The sequence below is a fragment of the Akebia trifoliata genome, chromosome 11 (assembly GCF_017979445.1).
Source record: "Akebia trifoliata isolate Shusen 1 chromosome 11, ASM1797944v1, whole genome shotgun sequence".
NCBI lineage: Eukaryota > Viridiplantae > Streptophyta > Magnoliopsida > Ranunculales > Lardizabalaceae > Akebia > Akebia trifoliata.
Genome location: NC_141385.1, coordinates 12971347 through 12996451, shown reverse-complemented (window position 1 = coordinate 12996451; position 25105 = coordinate 12971347). Strand labels below are relative to the sequence as shown.

The 25105-nt window shown below is 36.0% G+C and overlaps 1 pseudogene across 1 annotated transcript in view; it reads right to left on the bottom strand.

Moving 5' to 3' along the window:
• The window catches only part of LOC147390981 (cyclic nucleotide-gated ion channel 1-like), a 60171-nt pseudogene extending 35906 nt beyond the window's left edge, over positions 1 to 24265 (bottom strand). The window contains exons 1-5 of the transcript XR_015182947.1: positions 23916 to 24265; positions 23679 to 23828; positions 23394 to 23555; positions 22598 to 23306; positions 15480 to 15677 (exon numbers count right to left, since the gene is read on the bottom strand). The product of XR_015182947.1 is annotated as a cyclic nucleotide-gated ion channel 1-like (transcript). The remainder of the gene's footprint in view (positions 1 to 15479; positions 15678 to 22597; positions 23307 to 23393; positions 23556 to 23678; positions 23829 to 23915) is intronic.
• Between the last annotated feature and the right edge of the window lie 840 nt (positions 24266 to 25105).

Below are 25105 nucleotides of genomic sequence, written 5' to 3'. Positions count from 1 at the left end.
TTTTTTTAAAATGCCCCTAGTTTGGCATTCTTTTCTTTTTATCAATTCTTTTCATTCTTTTTTCTAATGCCCTTAGTTTGGCATTCTTTTCTTTTGAACATTTCAATAGTAGATTTCTCTTTTGGATGACACTTTCCTTAAGAGAATACATTTTTCTTTTAATGACCGGGCCTGAAGTAACTTCTCAGGTTGCCTACGTACCCCAAATATTTCTTCTTTTCCTTTTGGGATCAGGTCAAAACGTAGTTCATACTAAGATTCCCTCCCAAGGTTGGTCGGTATGGTTTAAAAAGAAGAGGCTACTGCTTTTATTTTTCTTTTAAAAGGCTGCGAGGGGCTAAAGAAGGTTTTTTTTTTCTTTTTTGGGTAAGACAGGAAAATGGTTCGACCAGAGAAGGCCTCCTTTGGTGAATGCTGCTTGACTTGGTCAAAGTTTCAGGAATTCGATATCTGAATTGCTCTGTCGAGCAAGGTCTTCTTTTGAGAATGAATATTCTTCAGTCTTCTTTTGTGAAATCGAGTATGATTGAGTTTTCTAACTCTAAAATTTCGAGAAACTCTTTTATTCTCTTATGAATGAAAATTCTCCTCTTTGAGTGAGAAACCTGGTAGATCCACTTGTAAGTCTTAGTGTCTTTGTCGATGCCTTCAGCTATATCATTTTTGACCAATAATCTTCGACTTTGAAGTTCACCCTTGACTATATGTCTTGATCTATATTTTTATGTGATCTATATTTTTATGCGATCCATCTATATATCCTTATGAGACCATGCAAGAAATATTATTGAATTTCTCAAGTAAGTTTACCATGCTCTCATGTTCTCCTGAGGATAATGTATCACCAATTTGCACTTCTTGAGTGTACTCTTTAATTCCAATATTTATCAAATTTGATTAGTGAGTTTTAAGTCATTTCCCATGTTAGATTTTATGTTCACATCATTATTGCACACATGATAATCAAAAGCTTCTTTATTAGAATAAAAAAGAACACAAACTGACAAACCTTACTAAAACCCAAAAATAAAGATGGCTAACTGAATTCAAAGACTGACGCAATTGAAGCTAAAAAAAAACTAAGAAAACTTAAAAGATGACATCATTATGAATAGAGGGACACAAATCTAGAGTCTATGCCACTTCGGTTATCTTCGATGGATGACTTGAACTTGCCTGCTTTTACTATCTCTTCATATTTTGATTCAAGCCTCTGTCATATGCGCGACAATCCGTTGCTTCAATAATTTTCCTGTTCTTCAGTTCTGTCGCTGCCTTAGGGTAGTTGTGCTCATTCTGGCATGGAGCGAATGCACTGTTAAGACCCATTGGGTGAATGAAGGAAACTGGATCAATTGATTCGGGTTTGGATATGGATATTAGGTTCAGAGTAGGAGGGGGTTGATTTTGAAAAGTAGGCAAAGGGTTAGTCTTAACATTGGGAGTAGTAGGAGTGGGTATGGTGACTTTTCCTTGCTCAATAAGGTCTTGGATAGCATGTCTGAGAGTAATACACCTGTCAAGAACATGACCAGGCATCTGATGGAATTCACAGAATTGCCCATTATCCATGTTTGGAGGAAGAGGATTAGGCAAATGCTTAGGTTGTAAAGGCGTCAACAATCCCTTTTTCATCAATTTTTGATAAGCAACACTAAGGGACATTCCAAGATTGGCAAACTGTCTCCTAGGCTTAGTTTGTGAAGGTTGAGTAGCTTGAGGAGATAGTGCGAAGGAGGTGTTGGCCACTTGTAAGGAATTGACATTAGGCTTGAAATGTTTGGGTTTTGACTCAGATGAATTACCAAAAAGTCCCGAAGAGTAGGCATCCTCAACTTGATTTCCAGCCTCAAGGAGGGATTGAAAAGTAGGAAGGTACTGAGGCATCAAGTACTTGGCATAATTTGGAGTGAGATTCCTGAGAATAATCTTAACTTGTTCCTTCTCTTGAGGTCGGTCCCACAGTTGAGCGGCTTTAGCTCTCCATCGAGCAATGAACTTAGTGAAAGTTTCCCCAGGTTTTTGTTTAGTAGTTTCTAAATCTCTTCTTGTGAGTTCAATATCCGTGTTGAATGAATATCGACCAATAAACTCTTTCATCAATTCATGCCATGTTCTTACCCGAGATGAGTCCAATGACATTAACCAGCGTAGTGCAGGACCTGTCAGGGTTCTTTGAAAAGGTTGAGCCATCTGTTCTTCAGTTAGACCCTGAGATTGCATTATGCCGACATATACTTTTAAGTGAGTCCTAGGGCATCCAATACCGTCAAACTTCTCCATATCTGGCATTGTGAACTTTTCTGGTAGACGGACCGTGGGAAACAAGGTCATTGACCCTAATCCAAGAGTAAGATCATCAGGGTCTTTGATGTTCTTCAAAGCAGTTTCAACTTGAGTTATTCGATGAGCTAGGACAGGGTCAACGTGTAACTGATCATCTTCTTGGTTTTCAACGAGGTCAAAAACATCCTGAGGTTCTATAGCTTTATCTTTTCCCTTTTCAATTTTCAGGGATTCAATTTGTGTTTGGACAGAGGTAATAATCTGGGCTTGAAAAGATTCTAAAATCTGACGGAGCGCAACTTCATCCATGATACTCATTTCTTCTTGTGGCAATGACTGACTACTTGGCAATGGTACTCTAGAAAGACGACTCTTTTCACGTACCCAAAGTGGTACAGATGGAGGTTTAGAACGTTTAGGACCAATTATCACCTGATTGGAAGTAAACCAAGGTTAACCATTGACTCTAAAGGTTAGACTCTTAACCACATGATTAAAGTTTTGACATAAAATAGTCCAGTCTGACGGAAAATCGAATCCAAATGCACCATAAGTCTATAGTGACCAAGAAAGTGAGAAAGGTTAGATGCGGGTCTACCCCTGATTGGGATTGAACCTTTGATCAGATAAATTAATTTGATCTTAAGATCGAATCTTTCTAGATAAAGTGGTCTGGATCTTTAAAAGTGAAACCAATTAGTCCAACTGATTTGGTATTGATCAGTTTGATCAATTTGTCCATTGGGTCAACTGGTTTAAGTGGTTCAAATTAATCAGTACATTTCACCGATTGGGTAGGACCGATATTGCGGGTTTTGTTTGATTATTCTGGATCGGTCCGCCCACCTACCTGTTGGTTGGATTGAATAAAGCAACCCAGGAACACCCATAGTCAATTCGGGTCGTGACCTATAGGAAGGCTTCTAGACTCTAGGTTTACTACGTGCAATGCATTTTTATCTAGCCACCCTTGCCCAAGCACACCTATATACCTCTCGATACGTGGTGACTTGGTTTGATATACCGTATAGGTGATAATCTAAAACCTCAACTCACTTCTCTGAAGCCAAAAACAGCCAGTTTGATCTCCAGTTGAGAGGTGGCGCACAATGCTGAGCAAGGGCCCACTTAAATACCTCTCGTCTAGAATAGACGTAGTCTATCCCCCTCGTACAGTAGGGTACATCGGGGCAAGATCTTGCTTAGGCACCGGTTTTGACCAAGAAGTGCAATTGATATACTTGGATTATCTTTTATATACCTATGGGTACGAGTCAAGAGTTGTAGCTTTCATAAATGATTTGGCATCCCACGAGGGGACCGACCACGTACTAGTACTACGTTGGCAATCGGGACATGTGACTGTGTGGCTCACAATAGGTAAAAGGCTCAGGTCGCTCCAGCATGGGTGCATCAATATGTCTCTCAGAATCACCTGATTAGACGGTATTGATGCCCCAGTTCGATATACCCTAAGGTACGTAACTGGAGTTGTGGTTTTCATGAATGACGTCGCATCTCCGAGGAGACCGGGCCACGCACTAGTGCCACGTTGGCTATAAGGGACATGCAACGTGCAATGTAATAATATAAACGTGCTAGTGGTGTGTGCAAAATAGGGTGGAGTGTGCCCGGGGCCTTTTTCAGATAAATGGGCCCATGGGCCAAATCAGACCATCACAATATGGATCTCACATTAATACTAATCAAAGTATACACAATTCACAGCATCGAGATCAAAATCAAAGCAAGCATATCAAAAATATATCTGTAGAGATCATAGCATATTAGATGGGCAATCAATCAGATCCAACATTGTAACAAGCAATTTTTTTTATTTTTTATTTCTTTTATGGTCCAATCAAGGATTGATTTGGGTGATCCAAAATAAATCGAGATTCCAATAGGTGTTACATTGATGATAGAATGACGATGGTTGAGATGAGTTCATTCTCAAGAACATTAATTGTGCCAACATTAGATAAATTCAGATTTTCTGTGAATTGGAAAAATACAATCTGAACTTGCATCGATGATATCTAAGGTTCCCGATAACGAAATCGAGTGAACTCAAGTTCTAAATTAATCTACTCGATGAGATCTACATTTTATTAATAGGTGTCCAGACTTAGTTCTCACCAGAATGTTCTGTAAAAACGTTTTAATGTTGCTGTCCCAACTTTCATTCAGAAATAATTCCAGATTTACAGATTGAACTTGCATCGATGATATCTAAGGCTTCCGATAACGAAATTGAGTGAACTCAAGTTCTAAATTAATCTACTCGATGAGATCTACGTTTTATTAAAGGTTCCCAGACTTAATTCTCACTAGAATGTTCTGTAAAAAATTTTTAACGTTGCTGTCCCAACTTTCATTCAGAAATAATTTTAGAGTTACAGATTGAACTTGCATCGATGATATCTAAGGCTTCCGATAACGAAATTGAGTGAACTCAGATTCTAAATTAATATACTCGATGAGATCTATATTTTATTAAGAGACTTCCAAACTTAATTCTCAATAGAATGTTCTGTAAAAAAGTTTTAACGTTGCTGTCCCAACTTTCATTCAGAAATAATTCCAGATTTACAGATTGAACTTGCATCGATGATATCTAAGGCTTCCGATAACGAAATTGAGTGAACTCAAATTCTAAATTAATCTACTCGACGAGATCTATGTTTTATTAATAGGCTCTCAGACTTAATTCTCACTACAATATTCTCTAAAAACGTTTCAATATTTCTGTCCAACCTTCATCATTCCATCATTTTCATAGGTCAATTTGAATCTTTCATTATTTGGGGGTCACCAAAAAGTGATCCTTAATTGGAAAAAAAAATGCAATACCCAAAATCATCTATAATCAAGACAAAAAATAAATAAACAGAAAAAATAAATAAAATAAATCCAACTAAATAAAAAATAAAAAAAAACTAGGTCATCTTGGCAATGCTCCCATACTTGGGGTTTTTCAAGTTTGATCCTCAATGTCCCCAGTGGAGTCGCCACTGAAAGCGCCTTCGATCCGCGGGGTGCGCGGATCCGCTTTTGACCCTTGAGGTTTGGGAGTCGCCACCTAGTTATTACGGTCTAGGAACCGTTCAATGACTCTAAACGGATAAAAACTAATCTAAAACCAAGAAAACTGAATTCGGGGATCATGTTACGGGATTGGAAGGTGTTAGGCACCAATCCCGCCCGGCCAAAGCCGGTCTCTACTAAACTCCCAAGTAAATTACATTGCTAAAACCTAGATAAAAATAGAAAATAAAAAAAATACCTTTCCGATGCAAGGACTTTACTCCCTCAGATCTGACAAAAAGAGCTCTTTGTACCGTGCTCCCTTACTTCGTTCTATTTCCGGATTTGTCTTCAGATTTTCGAGGCAAGGTATCTCCTTGTTTTTGAATCTGAATTCTTCAAGTTTGTTGCGGATTTGGGGGTATTTTTAGAAGGCTTTTGGGTGTTTTCTAGACTAAAATTGAAGGAGGGATGTTAGTTAAGGAGTTGGGGCTCCAAACTAGGGTTTATGGGGGGCTATGGGAGCTTCTAGACCTACTTCTCTTAGGGTTTATGATTTTTTTACGAAAATAGGGTGTGAGCACCTCTATTTATAGATGTTTTTAGGGGTTGATTTGGATAGAGTTAGTGTTTAATTAGAGATCTTTTAATTAGAGTTGTGTTTTAGTTAAAATTGTTTTAGGTAGAATTGTGTTTTAATTAGAACTGTTTTAGGTAGAATTGTGTTTTAATTCAAATTGTTTTAGGTAGAATTGTTTTTTAGTTAGAATTCTATTAGATAGAGTTATTAATCAATTATAATTCTATTATGACTTTTGGTCTTATTTGATTGACTTTTAATGTTTTGACTTTAGTCTTAATTGATTGACTTTCAATATCTTGACTTTAGTCTTGCTTAATTGACTTTAATTTTGACTTCAGTTTCACTTAATTGACTTTAATACCTTGACTTCAGTCTTGCTTGATTTACTTTTAATTTTTGGAGAACCCCTCCCATTATTTCTTTAATTCTTTGGACCCCCAAATGGAGGGGTCCTTAAAGAAATATCCCACGAACCCTCAACAATTTTGCTTGAGAGTCCGATTAATCGATTTTTTAGGTTCAAAATTTTAAATTAATTTCATTAATGTTTAAATTTAATTATTTAATATTTTATTTATTAATTTCGAATTTTTTAATTGTGAAAATTGTAAAATTACCGTTTTACCCCCGGAGAGGACTTTTCACGTTTTAAGTCGGTTTTTAATGTTCTAGGATGTTTTAGAATCGATTTTTCGTAAGGAATTCAATAAAAATATTGGTTTGTGTTATTTATGAAATTTTTTGTGTGAAATGATTGTGAACTTTATGAGGGGCATTTTCGTAATTTTGTCGAATTCTGTTAAAATTGGCGAAATGATTTATTTGGTTTCGATTTGTTATTTTATGTGTTTGAGAGAGTTTTCCTAAGCGTAACGTAGGCTCTAGGGTTGTTTTAAGATTAGGGGTATTTTAGTAATTTGGTAGTTTTTAGTGATTTTTATCGTGAAGCTTCTTTTTGGTTTGCAAGATGATGATTTCTATGTTTCTGGGGTCGTATTTACCTAGCGTAGCGTGGTTTCTAAGTTTTCTCAATTCGAGATACCTCATCCGGATTTCTGAAACATATCTGGTAACAAAATAAAGCAATGAAATACACATCCATCATTGGGAATCATTGCAATCGGGTTGACGAGTTGATTAATCAGGCGGATGCAAAAATGGGGTGTCTACACCTTTCACTTTCTACCTCGATTTCCACCTACCTAGAGGTCTCGTTAGGATTCGGCATAGAAAAGAAAAGTGATTGACTCGTAGTAGGTTTCAAGAGGAACCAAAGAAGTAGAGTCTTCATCGATTTTCAAAAGAAAACTTTAAACCTATTTCAATCCACAACGGATTTTGGAACTCCTAAACCACAGATCTAAGGTAAGGAATTTCTGAACCTTATTAATAGTCATTGTTTTCATGCATCGTAGTTTTCAATCCAAAATTTAATATGTTGTTAAATATTAGGAAAAATATATTATTTTTGCAAAAATCATGATCGATTTTATTGTTTGAGGTTTTTAGGGATGAACCCACATTCTAAAGATTGTCCTTTTGTTTTAGTTGAAGAAAAATCAAAACTTGAAGGTTCAAAAAAATCACAACTTTACAAAACCTTGTTCTGGAGAAGGTTCTGACGATGCCACTAACAAACACCGAATATTTTCATTGGTGCCACCGACAGAAGTTGTTTTTCCACCGATAGAAACATATTTTGGTCACAAAAATTATTTCGGTTTTCAACCATTTTTTTTCATTTTCTTTAAAAATAAGTTGAGAATGTGATTTTTGGTGTATAAACTTGTTGAAAACTTCAATTTTCAATTTTATGAAACATTTGAGGATTTTGGTCGAAATGTTGAAAACAAAGTGTTTTGAATCATTGAAAAGTATGAGGGATCGCATTGTAGATGCAATGTCCTATGAAAGAGTGCGTGGACTCTCGTTGTCTGTGTATATGTTGGCAAGTGGGTATCTAGGGTTAAATTTATTTTCTGTTATCATGAGGCGATGTTGCATGTTTATTTAAATTATGTTATTGCGAGGTGATGAGTATTGTTCATTTATTTCACAAGTTGGGGCGTTACATGGTAGGAAACTAGATATTCATTCCACACACTTGTAATGTTAATTTCTATTTTACTTTCAAAAAAGGAAAATGTATATAAATGTAGTAATTTTGAGATATGTTAAAGAGTCTATGAATGCTTGAAGGGATTGCCTATCATGCATTTTCGGAGTGACATACTATCCTAGGATACATAGTTGGGATGGTAAACTCCTATGTAGTGTGGGATGCATAGGGGAGTAACATTACAACTGAGATCTAGTAGATTTTATTCTATCTTTACCAGTGAATAATGTAATGTAAAAGTAGTTTTGAAAGTGTAAAGATGTCTTTTGAAAATCATATGTCAGCCTAATAGGCTTCGATGAAGATGGCTAGTCAATGATCATTAACAGTTTAGAGTAGTCGAATGTACTGACACTTTGTGAAAAGACTTGTACATTATGATCACAATCAATGGTCAACCTGAATTGGATAAATAGTCACTCAATCGTGTTAAGTGCAGAGACCAATCACAAAATCAGGAATTAACGGTGGAGTTCCACATCGGTGAAGTCTGGAACATTTTGAATCTTGACTAGGAGGCATCTAGTAGTGATTCTCAACACTCTTAGCTACTACACTACCACTGCTTGTGCTTAAACTTTCTAAATGTGTTTTATTCTATTCAATTGGAATTATCTTGCAAATTGTTTAAATAATGCTCTATTTATATTTCCAACATGCCTGTATTTCTTTACTCTTATTTATACTGAAAACATGCATGTATTCCAAATGATTTAGAATGATTTTTACCTCATGTTTAAGAGACTATTGGTTTGGAATTGTTGTTTCCAACTAGGCAACTCCCCCGTTACCCTATCTTTTCAGTTTCAGGACCTCCCCTTATTGAGGACCATTTAGAGTAGCCTCTAGAAGAGTTCCATCTCGTAGGGCATACGAACGACCAAAGTCCACTTCTAGGCGAGAAGTGGAATAACTTCTACTAATCCAGTCACATATTAGGTGTTAGTGTCTTTTGTTTCAGTCATTTTTATTTATTTAAGTGAGTAGGATTTTGATGTTAGTGCTAGGTCTTTTTGTGTATTCATGAGATTTGCCAATTCTTTCTCCTTTTATATCTTTGAATTCTAGTTTTGAAATACTCTTACAATACGACATTTTTAGTAATTAATTATTCATTTCCATTGCAATATTATTACTTTATCACGGTATTAATTTACTTATGATATTATTTGGTGCCTTGGATTCAGGAATATAATCATGGGGATTCGTGTTAAGAATTTGGGGGCGCTACACCCCTACTTGACACCATTAAGATGTAGCTAACCATTCAATGTCTTCAACCGCCCCTACTACTGAAAGCGTCTTCAATCCGCGAGGTGTGTGGATCCGCTTTTGACTTTGACGTTTGGGAGTTGCCACCTAATTATTACGGTCTAGGAACCGAGCAATAACTCAAAATGGATAAAACCACTAATCTATAAAAGATACTGAGTCTGGGGATCACGATACGGGGTTGGAAGGTATTAGGCACCAACCCCACCTGGCAAACATCGGTCTCTACTAATTCCCAATGAGACTACATTGCTAAAAGACCTAAACAAATAAATAAAAAAATAAAGTGAAAAGGAAATATACCTATACGATGATCGCAACGATTCGTTCCCTTAAATCTGGTGGAGAGACTCCTCGTATAAAATTCCTCGCTTTGTTCTGTCACCTGATCTGCTTCGGATCTCCAAAACGAAGTACCACCTTCTTATATTTGAGTTTTCTTAGTTTTGTGATGGACTTTTGGGTGTTTTCTGGAGAGTTTTCGGGTGTTTTTCAATAAAAAAAGGGTTTGGATCTTAGGTAAGGGGTTAGGACTTTAAAATCAGAGTTTTGGGAAGGTTAAGGAAGCTTTTTGACCAACTTTTTCTAGGGTATTCTTTGACCTATGAAATTAGGTTGTGAAGGCTCTCTATTTATAGAGTTTTTTGGGTAGAGTTAGTGTTTGATTATGTTTCTTTTAGGGTTTTGACTTTAGTCTTATGAGAATGACCTAGTCTTTTTAGATTAGGGTTTTAATTAAATTTTTGACTTAAGTCTTATTAGATTGATTTGGTATTTTTTAGATTAGGGTTTAAATTAGGATTTTGACTTAAGTGTTTAAATTAGGATTTTGACTTAAGTCTTATGAGATTGACTTGGTCTTTTTAGATTAGGGTTTTAATTAGGATTTTGACTTTAATCTTATGAGATATACTTCGTTTATTTAGGTTAGGGTTTTGACTTAAGTCTTATGAGATTGACTTGATTTAGATTTTTAAATTAATTTTATTAAGGTTTTACTTTACGTTAATTAATATTTTATTTATTAATTTCAAAATTAAAATTTTTAAAAATTAAAAAATTATCGTTTTGCCCCCAAAGAGAACTTTTGCGCTTCAAGTCGGTTTTCAATGTTTTGAGATGTTTTGGAATCGATTTTTTATAAGGAATTTAATGGGATTATTGGTTTATGTCACTTATGAAATTTTTTGGACGTGAAATGATTATCAACCCTTATGAGGGGCCTTTTTGTAATTTTGTCGAATGTGGTAAAAATTGGTGAAATGATTTATTTGATTTCAATTTATTATTTTATGTGTTTAAAAAGATTTTCCTAAGCGTACTGTAGGCTCTAGGGATGTTTTAATGTTAGGGGTATTTTGGAAGTTTCCTAGTGTAGCGTGGTTTCTACAATTTGTTAGTTTGAGATACTTCATCTGAATTTCTGAAACATATCTAGTAACAAAATAGAGCATTGGAATAATCATCCATCATTGGGAATCGTCGCGATCGGGTTGACGAGTTGATTAATCAGGTGATTGCAAAAATGGGGTGTCTACAACTACATACACCTTGCTCTTTTGAAAGTTAATAGGCAAACTAAACACCGCCTGGAAACAACAAAGTATCACACTCAGACATCTCATTTAATTAAACGAAGCATCTAGAAAAATCAGAGTATTATCCACAAATTGAAGATGCGAGATTAAATGACCATTCTACCATGACACAAATCCAAATAACATCACATTAGCTATACCATTCTCCAACATCTTGCACAAGGCCTCTACAACAATAATATATATAAAAAAAAGAGGACAAGGTGGGTCCATTTGCCTCAACCCTTTTGAAGTTCCAAAAAAACCATGAGCCATGCCATTTATCAAAATAGAAAACGAAGGGAAAAAATGCATTTCATAATCCATCAAATCTGTCCCTGACCAAACCCCATCCTTCCTAATAGATATTCAAGAAACTTCCAACTAACATGATTGTAAGCCTTTTCCAAATCTATCTTACAAACCACCCCTAACTTCTTAGACTTCAATCTAGAATCTATGCATTCATTTGCTATTAACACCCTATCTAGAATTTTTCTCCTTTTGACTAAGGCTCCTTGAGTCTTCCCAATGATGCCTGTCAGCATTATCTTCAATCTCGAAGCCAAAAGTTTCGAGATGATTTTATAAATATCGCATACTAAGCTTATAGGTCTCAAGTTAACAATGTCTTCCGCTCAAGTGTTCTTTGGAATTAGAGTAATGAAGGTGCAATTTGAGCTATAGTCCAGGAAAGCTTCATCATAACATACCTGAAAAAAACCCATTGAGCATTCGTTAGGTCCTAATGCCTTTTCTGCAATCATTCGAGCCACAACCTCTCATACGTCCTCCTCACTGAAGGGTCTCTCTAACTAGTTTCAATCCTCAAAAGAGATCATGTTAAATTGCAAATTATCCAGCCCATGCCTAATAAGATGGTCCTCTTTATATAACTTCTTAAAGAAGCCCACCACCTTCTCTACGAACTCCTCCTCCCCTTCTACCCACTCCCCGTTTACCTTTAGCTTTGATAGGTGGTTCTTTCAACTATGATTCTTTGCCATACGGTGGAAGAACTTAGTATTATTATCTCTTTCCTTAGGCCACTTCACTCTAGATTTTTGTTTCCAGTAAACCTCTTCCATGACTACCACCTTTCAATAATCATTCTTCAATGTGTTCCTCCTAATGCTCTCCTCCTCATCTAGGGGTCCTTCCTCTTCTTTTCTATCCAAAGCTTCCAATTCCAACAACTGTTCTTTCTTCCAATTCTCAATTGTCCCAAAAGTCTCAATTCTACACGTAGTGTTGTGTATTAGTTTCCATTAGTTTGTTATTTTTGTTATAGTTAGTTGTTGGAGTTAGTTAGTTGTTTGTTATTTCTGTTAGTAACAACTTGAAATAGTGAGTTGTTGGAGTTAGTAATTATTTGTCAGTTAGTTAGTTGTTTGTAGGGGTTAGTTCGTTGTCCATAATTAGAGATGTAACCTTCATCATATGGCAGTTTTTCAGATATTATAAACAGAAATCAGAGCCTTTGCTTGATTTTCTTCTCAATCCTAGTTTTCAAAAGAAAACTTAGGATTTACCTTGCATTTTCTCATTGATTTGAGATCAGATTGCCATCAGAATGTCCCAAAGAGGACTTCTCTTCATCATAAAATTGCCTGAGTATTGACTTGAACAGATCTTAATAAAGAAAATCGCAGAACTGCATGAAAGTAGTATTGCATAGAAAATATCAAAATTCCTTTATTAATTAATGACTATCACCAAACATTTGAGTCAAATTAATGTGAATAAACAAGTTTCCATAATATCACTGGAACATATTAACTTAAATCCATCTTTTTCATTTGTTTACAAAAGTTATTACAGATTTCACTATAATATGTATTAAGATGCTTGCGATCTAAGCAGATTTACACTCATATTATTATTATTATTATTATTTTGGACAAGTGTAAATTATAACATAAGATATATATATGGGTTAGGATCCGTAGACACATAAAGCTACAACGTTATTGTCTTACATGGGCAAAAAGATTTGGAATGGCTGATTTTTTGTGAGGATGATCTCTATGGTGAGGGGATCATCCTTGCAAAAAATCAACTCATTCCAAAACTTCTAACCCCATCAAATGTGGTTTACAAAAAATAGACGGTTCAAAAATTTTGAACTTGCTAACATGGGGTTAGAAGTTTCAGAATGGGCTGATTTTTGGCAATGATGATCTCCTCACCATAGAGATCATCCTCACAAAAAATCAGCCCATTCCGAACCTTTTTTCTCATATAAGACAAAACACGTTGTAGCTTTATGTGTATACGGATCCTGATCCTATATATATATATATATATATATATATATATATAGGGTAGCGTTCAAGGGCAAACTTTTTAGCAAACTTTTTGGCAAAACATTTTTCAAAACATGGGTTAGAGGTTTTGGAATGGGCTGATTTTTGGTGAGGATGATCTCTATGGTGAGTAGATCATCCTCACCAAAACTCAGCCCATTCCAAAACTTCTAACCCATGTTTATCAGTTGAAAAATCGTAGACCGTCCATTTTTTGTAAACTGTTTTTGATGGGGTTAGAAGTTTTGGAATGGGCTGATTTTTGGTGAGGATGATCTACTCACCATAGAGATCATCCTCACCAAAAATCAGCCCATTCCAAAACCTCTAACCCATGTTTTGAAAATGTTTTGCCAAAAGTTTGCTAAAAAGTTGGCCATTGAACGCCCCCCATATATATATATATATATATATGGGTCCCTTTCAGCAACAAACATTTTGGCAAAACATTTTTCAAAACATGAGTTAGAGGTTTTGGAATGGGCTGATTTTTGGTGAGGATGATCTCTACGGTGAGGAGATCATCCTCACCAAAAATCAGCCCATTCCAAAACTTCTAGCCCCATGTTTACAAGTTGAAAAATCGTGGACCGTCCATTTTTTGTAAACCATTTTTGATGGGTTAGAAGTTTTGGAATGGGCTGATTTTTGGAGATGATGATCTCCTCACCGTAGAGATCATCCTCACCAAAAATCAGCCCATTCCAAAACCTCTAACCCATATTTTGAAAAATGTTTTGCCAAAATGTTTGTTGCTGAACATTTCCCTATATATATATATGGGAAATGTTCAGCACCAAACATTTTGGCAAAACATTTTTCAAAACATGGGTTAGAAATTTTGGAATGGGCTGATTTTTGGTGAGGATGATTTCTATGGTGAGGAGATCATCATCATCAAAAATCAGCCCATTCCAAAACTTCTAACCCCATCAAAAATGGTTTACAAAAAATGGAAGGTCCACGATTTTTCAACTTGTAAACATGGGGTTAGAAGTTTTGGAATGGGCTGATTTTTGGTGAGGATGATCTCCTCACCGAAGAGATCATCCTCACCAAAAATCAGCCCACTCCAAAACTTCTAACCCATGTAGGACAAAAATGGTTGGCTAAAATGTTGGCCAAAATGTTTGGTGTTGAATGGGACCCTATATATATGTCCCATTCGGCACCCAACCATTTACCCAACAATTTGCCCAACCATTTCTGTCCTACATGGGTTAGAAGTTTTGGAATGGGCTGATTCTTGGTGAGGATGATCTCTATGGTGAGGAGATCATCCTCACCAAAAATCAGCCCATTCCAAAACTTCTAACCCCATGTTTACAAGTTGAAAAATCGTGGACCGTCCATTTTTTGTAAACCATTTTTGATGGGCTTAGAAGTTTTGGAATGGGATGATTTTTGGTGATGATGATCACCTCACCGTAGAGATCATCCTCATAAAAAATCAGCCAATTCCAAAACTTCTAACCCATGTTTTGAAAAATGTTTTGCCTAAGTGTTTGGTGCTGAACATTTCCCATATATATATATATATATATATAATAAATGGAGCATAGACAAATCGAAGCATCTCAAGGCAGACTATAATTCCTGGAGGAATCAAAAAAAGGGATTCTTAAAACTTAGCTCCAAGATACCTTATCTAGGTAATTCAGGTCTTTGCCAGAATAAGGTGTGTGCTTAGATTCCAGAAATTTTCAGGGCAACATTATCTGAGGCTTTGGTGGTCGTTGGAATGGCAGATTCATGTGAAGCACTTGTCTAAGTTCTCCAAGGCCATAAAAAATTTAAAGAGAGAATTTAGAGACCTTATTAATGCAAAATGGTCATGTAATCTTGACATACCCCTACCAAGTTTTGGCTTATGTTTGAGATACTCCCCTGGGTTTTCAAACTGATGAAATACACAACTTGACCACACGGTCAAGATTAACTAGAAAATGACTGAAATACCCTCATCTACAATTTCTTTAAAGGAAAATAGCACTTAAGTTAGGACTCTAACATGCTCTCAGAGATGCTCTCTTATACCTCTGCTTTAGTTCCCTGTCTAAGCTGCATGTACTCCATTCACAGAATATTTGTTTTATATTAATATAATATGTGTATCATCATGCCTTCTACTAGTAAACATATTTTTGCCAAAGAAAGTACACATTCATGCATGTATATAAAAAGAAGTAAAAGGGAAAAAATCAATAATAAAGTGGCATTTACTGCAAGGGAATCTCTATGTAGGGCTGATAAATTTTGTAGCATATTGTACAAAAAGGAAAAAAGACGAAAGGGCTAATCAAACTTACATGACTTGCAAGCACATAAAGAAAGAAATTGATAACACCTCCAGACAGTATTGCAGCAGTTTTTTTGACTGTTTTGTATAGTGGATACATCCGGATAAACCTTGGAATATACTGGAATAGAACAGCATACTTTAAAAGGTATTTTGTCTTCAAATCTGGCGAGCCTCTCAATCTGGGTATGCCAGTCAAAATTACCACCTGAAGAGATTGAAATTCCATAGAAAAAATCACCTCATACAAATCCAAGCTTGTAGGTAACCAAAGCAACTAATAGCAGTTCCAAACTTGAAGTAGATAGATGATAAAATAGTTCATCAAATATATTAAGTATAACTGAGTTTGGAAAGCTTCCTGCAAATGAATGATACTAGCTTGGAAAACTCCTTCTTCATATAGGTTTCTGTGAGAGGGTAAGATTTGATCCTAGGTCTATGATATCACCACACAGACTTTACCATCTCACCAAAGTGGCAGCTCAATTATAGAAATCAGCATTTGCTTTTTAGAAAGAGGAATTGTGCTAGGCCAGTTGGAAGTCCTCCTCCCAATATCTAGTTACATGGCACATGTGAGTCTTCAAGATCCGACAATTTGATGACCCCAGCAAAAAGATTTATTGGTTGACCCCATCAAATAGATTTATATGTCAAGGTCTAGAAACAAGGAAAAAATTGTTACAAACACCCAATCAAGAGACGCTTACAGTCATCCAAGTCAAGTGTTCACCAAGAAGATCTCTATTGTGGGCCTAGTCAAATTGTAATCCCATCCCCATCTCCATGTAAGGGACAGGATGGGAGTCATGCAACAACAACATCTTTCCATTCAACATGACAATAGGACCAAATCTAGCATAAGCCTTGTAGCACATTTGCATATTTAGCATAACCCTCGATGTATGTGTGTGTATGAGATTGGGTTACCAATGGACCACCTATCTATATGGACTGAACATCCATGTAGCACCCAAAAACATGATCGAGTGCCACATGGATGTAGAACATAAACGTTTATGAACACGAAAGGAAAATCTTAGAAAGACACTTTTCACTACTAGATTTAACTTTAGATTTGGGAGTTCTATGGCTGTCCATTTTCAAAGTCTTAGATCATGCCAATTTAAAAAAAAAAAAAGAATCTAGACCATGAACTAAAGTTGTCTAAGATCTCATTTGGACCAATGCGGCAGTTCACTTGGCCCAAATGAGGACCTCAATCCATGCTCTAAATGGTCCTTCGATCAATGCAACCTATTATTGGAAATAATGTAGTTTTCCTAATTTTCTTTTATTTCTATGTAAGGGTATTTATGTCCATTCCCACATTAATTAATATAAATATTTGTCAAACTCTCATTATGAGACTTGACAATTTCTCTTTTACAATTCTTCTAAATATCAGAGCTCCAGAAGACCCATTGCCCCCCCCCCCCCCCCTTTAGGTTTTCCTCTTCATTTTCGGATCTTGAAGTTCCATCTCCTCTCGTTTCTTCCCTCATAAATTCTCTAGATCTTGAGACTTAATCACCTAATAGCAGCTTCATTAGAAGATCTTCCCTTCAAGATTTTTTTTTATTCATGTTCCCTTAATCGCATGTTGCGATAGGGATTTTATCAATTATCACATGCTAAGATAGATTTTTTGTGTTGTGTTTCTGCCCTACGATAGGGATAGGTTGTTTGATTTGATTTCTACCCTACGTTACGGTTTGTACCTGTGATAAGGTTGTTGGCGTATTGTTGGGTACCTACGATAGGTTTCTACCCAACTACTACCCGATGAAAGTGCTACAGGGTAGTGCGACATTACTGCTAGGATGTGTGCTACCTTGCGATAGCAATAGAGCTGCTGCTGGGCATTGTTACATTACTATTGGGTTGTGTTCTACTCTACGATAGCAACTGTTGGGTTGTGTTCTGCCCTGTGATAGCAACAAGGGCACTGCTAGTTATTGCAGTAGTGTTGTTGGGTTGTGTTCCACCCTACGACAGCAAGATGGGTGTTGTTGGGAGTTGAGACAAGGCTTTTTGGTACTGTGAACTGTTGTTGGGGCTGTGTGTTGCCTTCCGACAGCGACATAGGTGACTGTTAGGCTGTGTGTTGCCCTGCGAAAGTAACTGATGTGCTGTTGGGTGTTGCAACAAGGCTGAGGTATTGAATTTCTAGGTATTGGGTTGAGTTTACAAGAGATCTCCATCAAGCTAAAAATTATTAATTTCTTGTTCGTTGTGAGGGATGACATCAAATCAAGATATCAAGGATTCCAATACTATTTTTGAGAAAAATTCCTTAGACCAACAAATTACTAGTGCCCTATTAGATAGTCAAAATTTTTAGCATGGTCTCGATCTGTGAGACTTTATTTGAGTAGTAAAAATAAATCTGGATAGCTTTTGAGCACTATTAATAAGCCACCCCTCACTGATCCCAAAATTGAACAATGGGAGATTGACAACTGTACTATTCTTAGATGGCTATTTAATTCCATGAAGTAGCATATCCATACCATGTTTATGTACCATGTGACTGACTCATTTTTATGGTCAACCTTCACTTGGACATATACGTAGGCTAGGAATGACTCAAGGATTTATGAGCTTTATCGAAACATTACCCAAGCTACCCAAGGGACTTAGATTCTAGTTAATTATTTTGGGTTTTTTCAGTCTTGTTGAAAGGAGCTCTTTCATTATGAGCCTATGGCTAGGTTGTTTGCAAAGGTAGCCGAGTATGTGATTACGAGGATTGCTCGACATCAGACATACCAATTTCTCATGGGTTTACATCTTAAGTTTTAGACACTTTAGACCCAAAATTTTAACACCACTCATTTACCTTCTTTATTTGAGATATTTACGATCATTGATAGTAATGAGTGTCGCCGTCATATAACTCCTTCTTCAGGCCCCTACTATTCTTTCTACTTCAATTACAGATTAGATGGCTCTAGTAGTCAATTCAGTTTCTTTTAACCCTCGTGCCCAAGGATCTGGGAGTTGTGCCAGTAGAGGTCGTGGTTGTGGTAAAAGGAGTAATCTTACTTGTAGTCATTTGTTGCGAACTACTGCCACTTCTTCTTTGAGGCATTCTACTTCCCGTTCTGCTACTATGGAGTCATTTCCAATTCATCCCACTGATCCTCCTATTTCCCTTGATACTATTGATTTGCAATAGCTTCAGACCTAGATTGCCACTATTGTACAGGATCAGATTCATGTTCATACTCACCCATATTTGATTGTGACCTCAAGTACCACGCCTCCAGGTATATCCTCTACACTTCATGTTACTCAATTTGATTTTTCTTCCCTGACATGGGTAATTAATTTTGGTGCCTCTAATCACATAACCTGTGAGTCTAGCCATTTTACTTTTCCTATTTTTCTTATTACTCATAGGAATTTTCGCATTGTTGATGAGTCTCTTACACCTATCCACAGCAAGGATACCATCCGTTTATCTTTTGATTTTTTCTTTGATTCTATGTTTCATGTTCCTCACCTATCTCTTAACTTTTTGTTTATGAGTAGTATTACCAAATCTCTAAATTGCTCAGTAATCTTTTTCCTACTCAAGGTATTTTTCAAGACCTGACTTCAAGGAGGATTTTAAAAAGAGGTATGAGAGGGATGGGTTGTATTTGTTTGGGTCTTAGCCAACTGCTGCTCAGATTTCTATGTTTCCACTCTCTAGGAGTGATACTTTTTCTTCTCAGTCTTTATATTTTTTGGCATGCTAATTTTCAATTCTTATATTCTTTATTTCCTATTTTAAAAAATTCTTATTGTGGACACAAATTTCAATGCTCTGTGTGTAAACTTTCTCAACACACACGTATTTCATATATTCCTGGCATGCATCAATTTAATGCAATGTTTGATTTAGTTCACACTTGTAAAAATCTTGATTTTATTGAGAATTCTTGGATGAATATTACATGAACCATGACAAGATATTATAGAGATTACATCAACCAAGATAAGGAAACTAGCCAACATAAATATACTAATTTATTAGAATTTCCTAATGTAGAATATTCTAATTGATATTACTACATAGATTATTCTCCAACACTATCTTCATTTTGGGATGAGATACATAGACATGATACAATGTATCTCATTTATCATAATATGATGTATCATATTTTCTTACAACTCTGATATGTGAGGGGGCTTTCTATTGTTACTATTTTTACTGTTCATCGATATTATGTTACATTTAGAGATGACTATTCTAGTTGTACTTAAGTTTACTTGATTCGTTTTCACTCTGAGGTGCTTCATATTTTTGTTAATTTTTTAAAAATGATTCAGACTCAGTACAACATCACTATTAAATCTCTTAAGTCTGCTAATGGTTGGGAATATATTTTTGATGGGATTCGTTCTCACCTTCATGAACATGGTATGCTCCACCAGTTGACTTCTCCTTACACTCTTTGAGTAGAACGGGGTGGTGGAACACAAGAATAACCACTTGATGAATATTGCCCACTGCCTTCTTTGAGGAATGCATATTTCCAAGTTATATTGGAATATAGTAGTCCTTATTGCGATTTTCCTTCTTAACCGATTCTCAAATCGTACTTTAGGGAAACATGTTTCCCTTCATGTTCTTCGTCCTGATAACACCCTCTTTCCTATTACATCCAAAGTCTTTAGGTGTACTTGTTTTGTTCACGACAAAATCTCTCATTGCACGAAATTAGATGACAAGGTCATTAAATGTGTATTTTTGGATTACTCATTTGTGTCAAAGGGGTATCGATGTTATGATCCCATTTTTCATCATGTTATACATTTTCTTCATGTCACTCTTTTTGAAAATGTTCCCTATTTTCTTACCACATTTGTTTTGTAGGATTTTTTTCCTTTTTAGGATCCTTCCCTTATAATGTTATTTCTTCCAATCTTCTCTTTATCTTCATCGACGTTTCAGATTTACTCTCGCCCCTCTCCCCTTAGCCAACCTCTTCTTTGGACTCAGGTATATTCTCTCTTACACCTATTCATATCCCTTCTATATCTAACTCTCACTTGCCTATTGCACTTCGCAAAAGTAAGTGAGGGTGTGTTGTCATCCTATTACCCAATTTGTTTCCTATCAAGGATTCTCTCTTTCTTATCATACCTACCTTACTGCCCATTGATCCTATTCGAGTTATTCAATTTGTATCAAAGGCTTTACGAGATCCTCAATGGATTGGAGTCATTACTACTGAGATGGATGTTTGGTAGAAGAATCACACCTAAGAGATTGTTTTCCTTCCCTTTAGAGAGAAGATAGTTGGTTGCAAATGGGTTTTCACTGTCAATATCTCACGGATGACACAATTGATCGATACAGTTGCTAAGAGATTTACATAGACTCCTCGAAAGGATTTTAGTATTATATTTGTCCCTGTCACTAAACTTTCCATTGTTTGCCTCTTCATCTTTCTAGTTGCATGTTACTCATGGCCTTTTTACCAACTCGATGTGAAGAATACCTTTCTAAATGGTGATCTGACTGAGGTTATTCACAAAAATCCCCTCCTAGGTTTCTTCGTCAAGGGGAGTATTCTGGGAAGGTATGTTGTCTTTTCAAATATTTGTATGACCTAAAACATTCTCCACGGGTCTGGTTTCATCATTTTTTTGAGATCATTTTATCTATGAAAATTTTCAAATTCCATTTAAATCATACTTATTTTATTCGTTGAGGATTAGATGGGCATTACGCCATTGTTCTGGTTTATATAGATGATATTATCTTGACTGAAGATGATGTCTAGTGGATTGACAGGGTAAATATGATATTAGGTCGTGTTTTTGAGGTTAAGGACTTGGGTCCTCTCAAGTACTTTTTGACTATAAAATTGGCTCCCGCTCACCATGGTATTTCTCTATCTCAATGTAAATACACATTGGATTTTCTATAGGATACTGATAAACTTTCTCTCTTATGGATCAGAATCATCACCTTCATACAAAATCTAGTGATTTATTATTTGATATTTTTTCTTATCAAAGACTCATAAGCCATCTGATTTATCTGACTAACATTATACCAGATTTGAATTTTGCGGTTAGTGTGGTCAGTTAGTTCATGTATGCTCCACACACATCTTATCTTGACGTCGTTTATCATATTCTTCACTACTTGAAATTGCACCCTGATCTTGGACTATTCTACGCGTCTACTGCTCAATCTCAGTTGTCCCGCTTTACTAAGACTGATTATGTTAGTTCTATTATAGACAAGAGATCTACTATTGATTTTTGTACTTTCCATGGTGGTAACCTAATCTACATAGTGTAATTTCCCATTCTTCTACTGAAGTTGAGTATCTTATGATGGTCCTTGGCACATGTGAGCTTATTTGACTTCAATTTATGCTGATAGAACTGGGATTCCTGTTTCTGGTTTCTCACATTATTTTATGACAACAAGTCTCTATCATGCTTACTTTTAACTCAATTCTTCGTGAAAGAACCAATCATATAGAGGTTGATGTTCACTTTGTTAGGGAAAAAGTTTGATCTAGTGCCCTTCAGACAGTATTTGTATCTTCTTCAGATCAGGTTGTCGACATGCTTACGAAGTTTTTTGGTCCTTATGTCACTCATTAACTCTCATCTTGTCAAACTGGACTTAGTTGATATATTTGTCCCAGCTTGAAAGGGAATATTGGAAATAATGTGGTTTTCTCAATTTTTTGTTATTAATTTTCTATTATTTCTATGTAAGGGTATTATGTCCCTTCACACATTAGTTGATATAAAGATTTTTCAAGTTCTCATTATAAGATTTGACAATTTCTCTTTTTCAATTTTTCTCTTATATAATTTACTAGAGTTTGTCATTGTCGTCCTTTTTGGGGTTAAAGGAGTAAAAGAGGAAAGATAGTAAAGTTAGAGCGATATGATTGAAAGGGGGGGAGAAAAGGAAATGTAATAAAGTTGAAAGGGGAGAAGAGGAAAGGCAATAAAGTGCGATTATATGGATCTCACTCCTTTACCCCAATCTTAATACCCCACAAAATTGCAACTGAGAGGGTCCACCATTGTGTTTATTATATAAATATATTCATTGCAATAACAAAAGACAGTAAAATATATTGGATATGGTTGTACCTGTGGAAGGGGAAGAACTGCAAGAATGTCAATCAGAAAGTAGGACGACAAGTATCGTTTAGCAATTGTCGAAAGATCTTCAACTAATTCACCCCTTCCAAATACTCGAGAAGAAGGGGCAATAAAACCAGTATGGAACTGAAAGATGATATGAAGTATATAAAAGATATCATTAAAGGAACGCATAACACAGGTGATGATCATCAACTTCTTATCCAAACCGAGGCAATTCTTTTTGACATCAAGAACTGGGGTGTAAAAGAACAAGGCATCCAGGGTCACCGCAATTCCACATGATAGAAAAAACATCTTATTCCACCTTTGCAGCCATGCACTTTGCGAGTCAAGAATTGGCTTCCCAAACCACTTGCTTATAAAACGGGAGTTGAATAGTTTCCAAATACTTCTAATACATTCAGAACCCTGCAGAAAGCCTCTTTGTTTCCTTTTTGAATCTGAGCTTAAGTTTTTTCTCATTTTTCCAGAGTGCACTCCATCAGGTAGATTTGACCTTACTACAGCAGACATGATATCTTCTTCTACGGGCTCCTTTAAGTTATCTTTAGATGATTGACTCACAAACTGCCCCAACTGCTCACTAGCATTTGCAGTCCTTGTCGTGCACTCCGCTTGATATCCTAATCCTTGAAGTTCTGGTCCGGTGTCTAACTCCAATATTTCCTCTGACCGGTATTCAAGTGCACCACTCCTAACGAAATAATTTAGAAAAAAACGTGAGCGTTAATGTGATGTGATACCAATGATAAATATATAAATGTCTGCTTAGATGTAATACCTAGGCAATGATGAAGGAACATTGGATGCACTGGAGTACACGTTGATGACAATGGATTCAATGCCACTTGCTGAGTTGTTTTTGATTGCATTTCTTTCTGCTGGTATACTAGCCATGTCATGCAAAGATCTAACACTCAATGAGGAGGATGCTGTCTCGTGCCTAAGAGCATCATAAATTTATTCATTTTTTATTGTTTATAGATAGCATCATAAATTTATTAGATAGAGCAATATACTTTTTTTTCATTGTAAAACAAACAATACTGTTAAGTGTATGTCACACCTATGAACCGATATGTGCTGAATTCCATCACAATTCTGTAGATCATCGTGTGTTACAGAGTCACTGGTGCTTCCAAAAACTGTTCTATTAAAAACTTCCCCTGAAACTTCTCCATTATCATGTCTTGGCCATAAATCAGATGGATGATTGCTGGATAGAGTTCAATGCATGTTAATCATATGGTATAAGAACCCACCCCTAAGGGAACAAAGAAAAAAAGTAAAAGGTTCATAATACCTTTGGGTTGTGGTGATTGACTTTTGAGCTGATTGTTTTTCGATATAGGCGACAATAGCATTACAAAGATGAGGGTACAAATCCATTATGATACTTAATGAGTTTTCATCATCCATGTGCATGGCAATTGCCGTGTGTTGGTCAAGAAGATACCGACATTTGATATTGATAGTCATCTCCTTGGGTGATGACTTGCATAATTCATATATCTTAAGAACGAATTCTGGGAAGCTAATATCCTTACTGATCCGATCTACTTTCATGTGCCCGCCAACATATATAGGATTTCTAGTATCATGTTCTAGCTCTCCATCATAATAGCACATTAATGGCACATAAGTTGTTCCCATGTCTGCAGTCATAGTAATCTATCAAACATCAACAGCCTTGACATAGTATATGATACTTGACACATGAATTTCAGTAACTTAAAAATCATTTACAGAATTATTTTTTCAACGTTAGATCATTTACTAGTTTCCAGTTTGTTGCCCATTGAGATAGAGATTCTGAAAAGCAAATGATTTTGGCAGCAGGTTACATGACAAACTTAATATCAATGATTGGTTATAAATATAATACAGTGGATGAAGTAACACAGCAAACTCTGGAAAGTTTCAATTTATAAAGTAGAAAAGAAGTGGAACAAAGAAATGAAAAAAAAATGCAAAACTATAAGAATTGTGCCTCCCACCATGACTTTTACTTCTTCCATCTTGGAAAAAGTTTAAAATTAACAAATACCAAAATTCTTTCTCAGCCTTTTATTTGGGCACATGTAGGTTGTCAATGGATTAGCAGGCCAACTAATGACCCAGTCCATAGTTTTAAAATAAGTTTGGGGCATATACATCAAAGCCTGCTTTAGGATGCGGCTTCCTCAAATGCCCATGCCTAATTAGAAAAAAGTTTTGAAGTTCATTAGACACATGTCTCATCTACTAGAACCAAGGCTTTAAAAAACATAGTTCTTCATGCATTCTACACTTTTTCTAAGCCTTGTGTCATGGGGAGTAAGTTCCCTGCATTTGTTGGTGGGTCTATGTTTTGGAAACTTAAATAGTTTAGGACCAATCCAAAACATATGTAATGCAACTTTTATCAAAACACTTCGAAGGATGAAGCACTAGTTAAGATTGGCTAACAAGCAACCCTCCAAAGGGACAACTTTCATTGTTTAGGTTCATTTA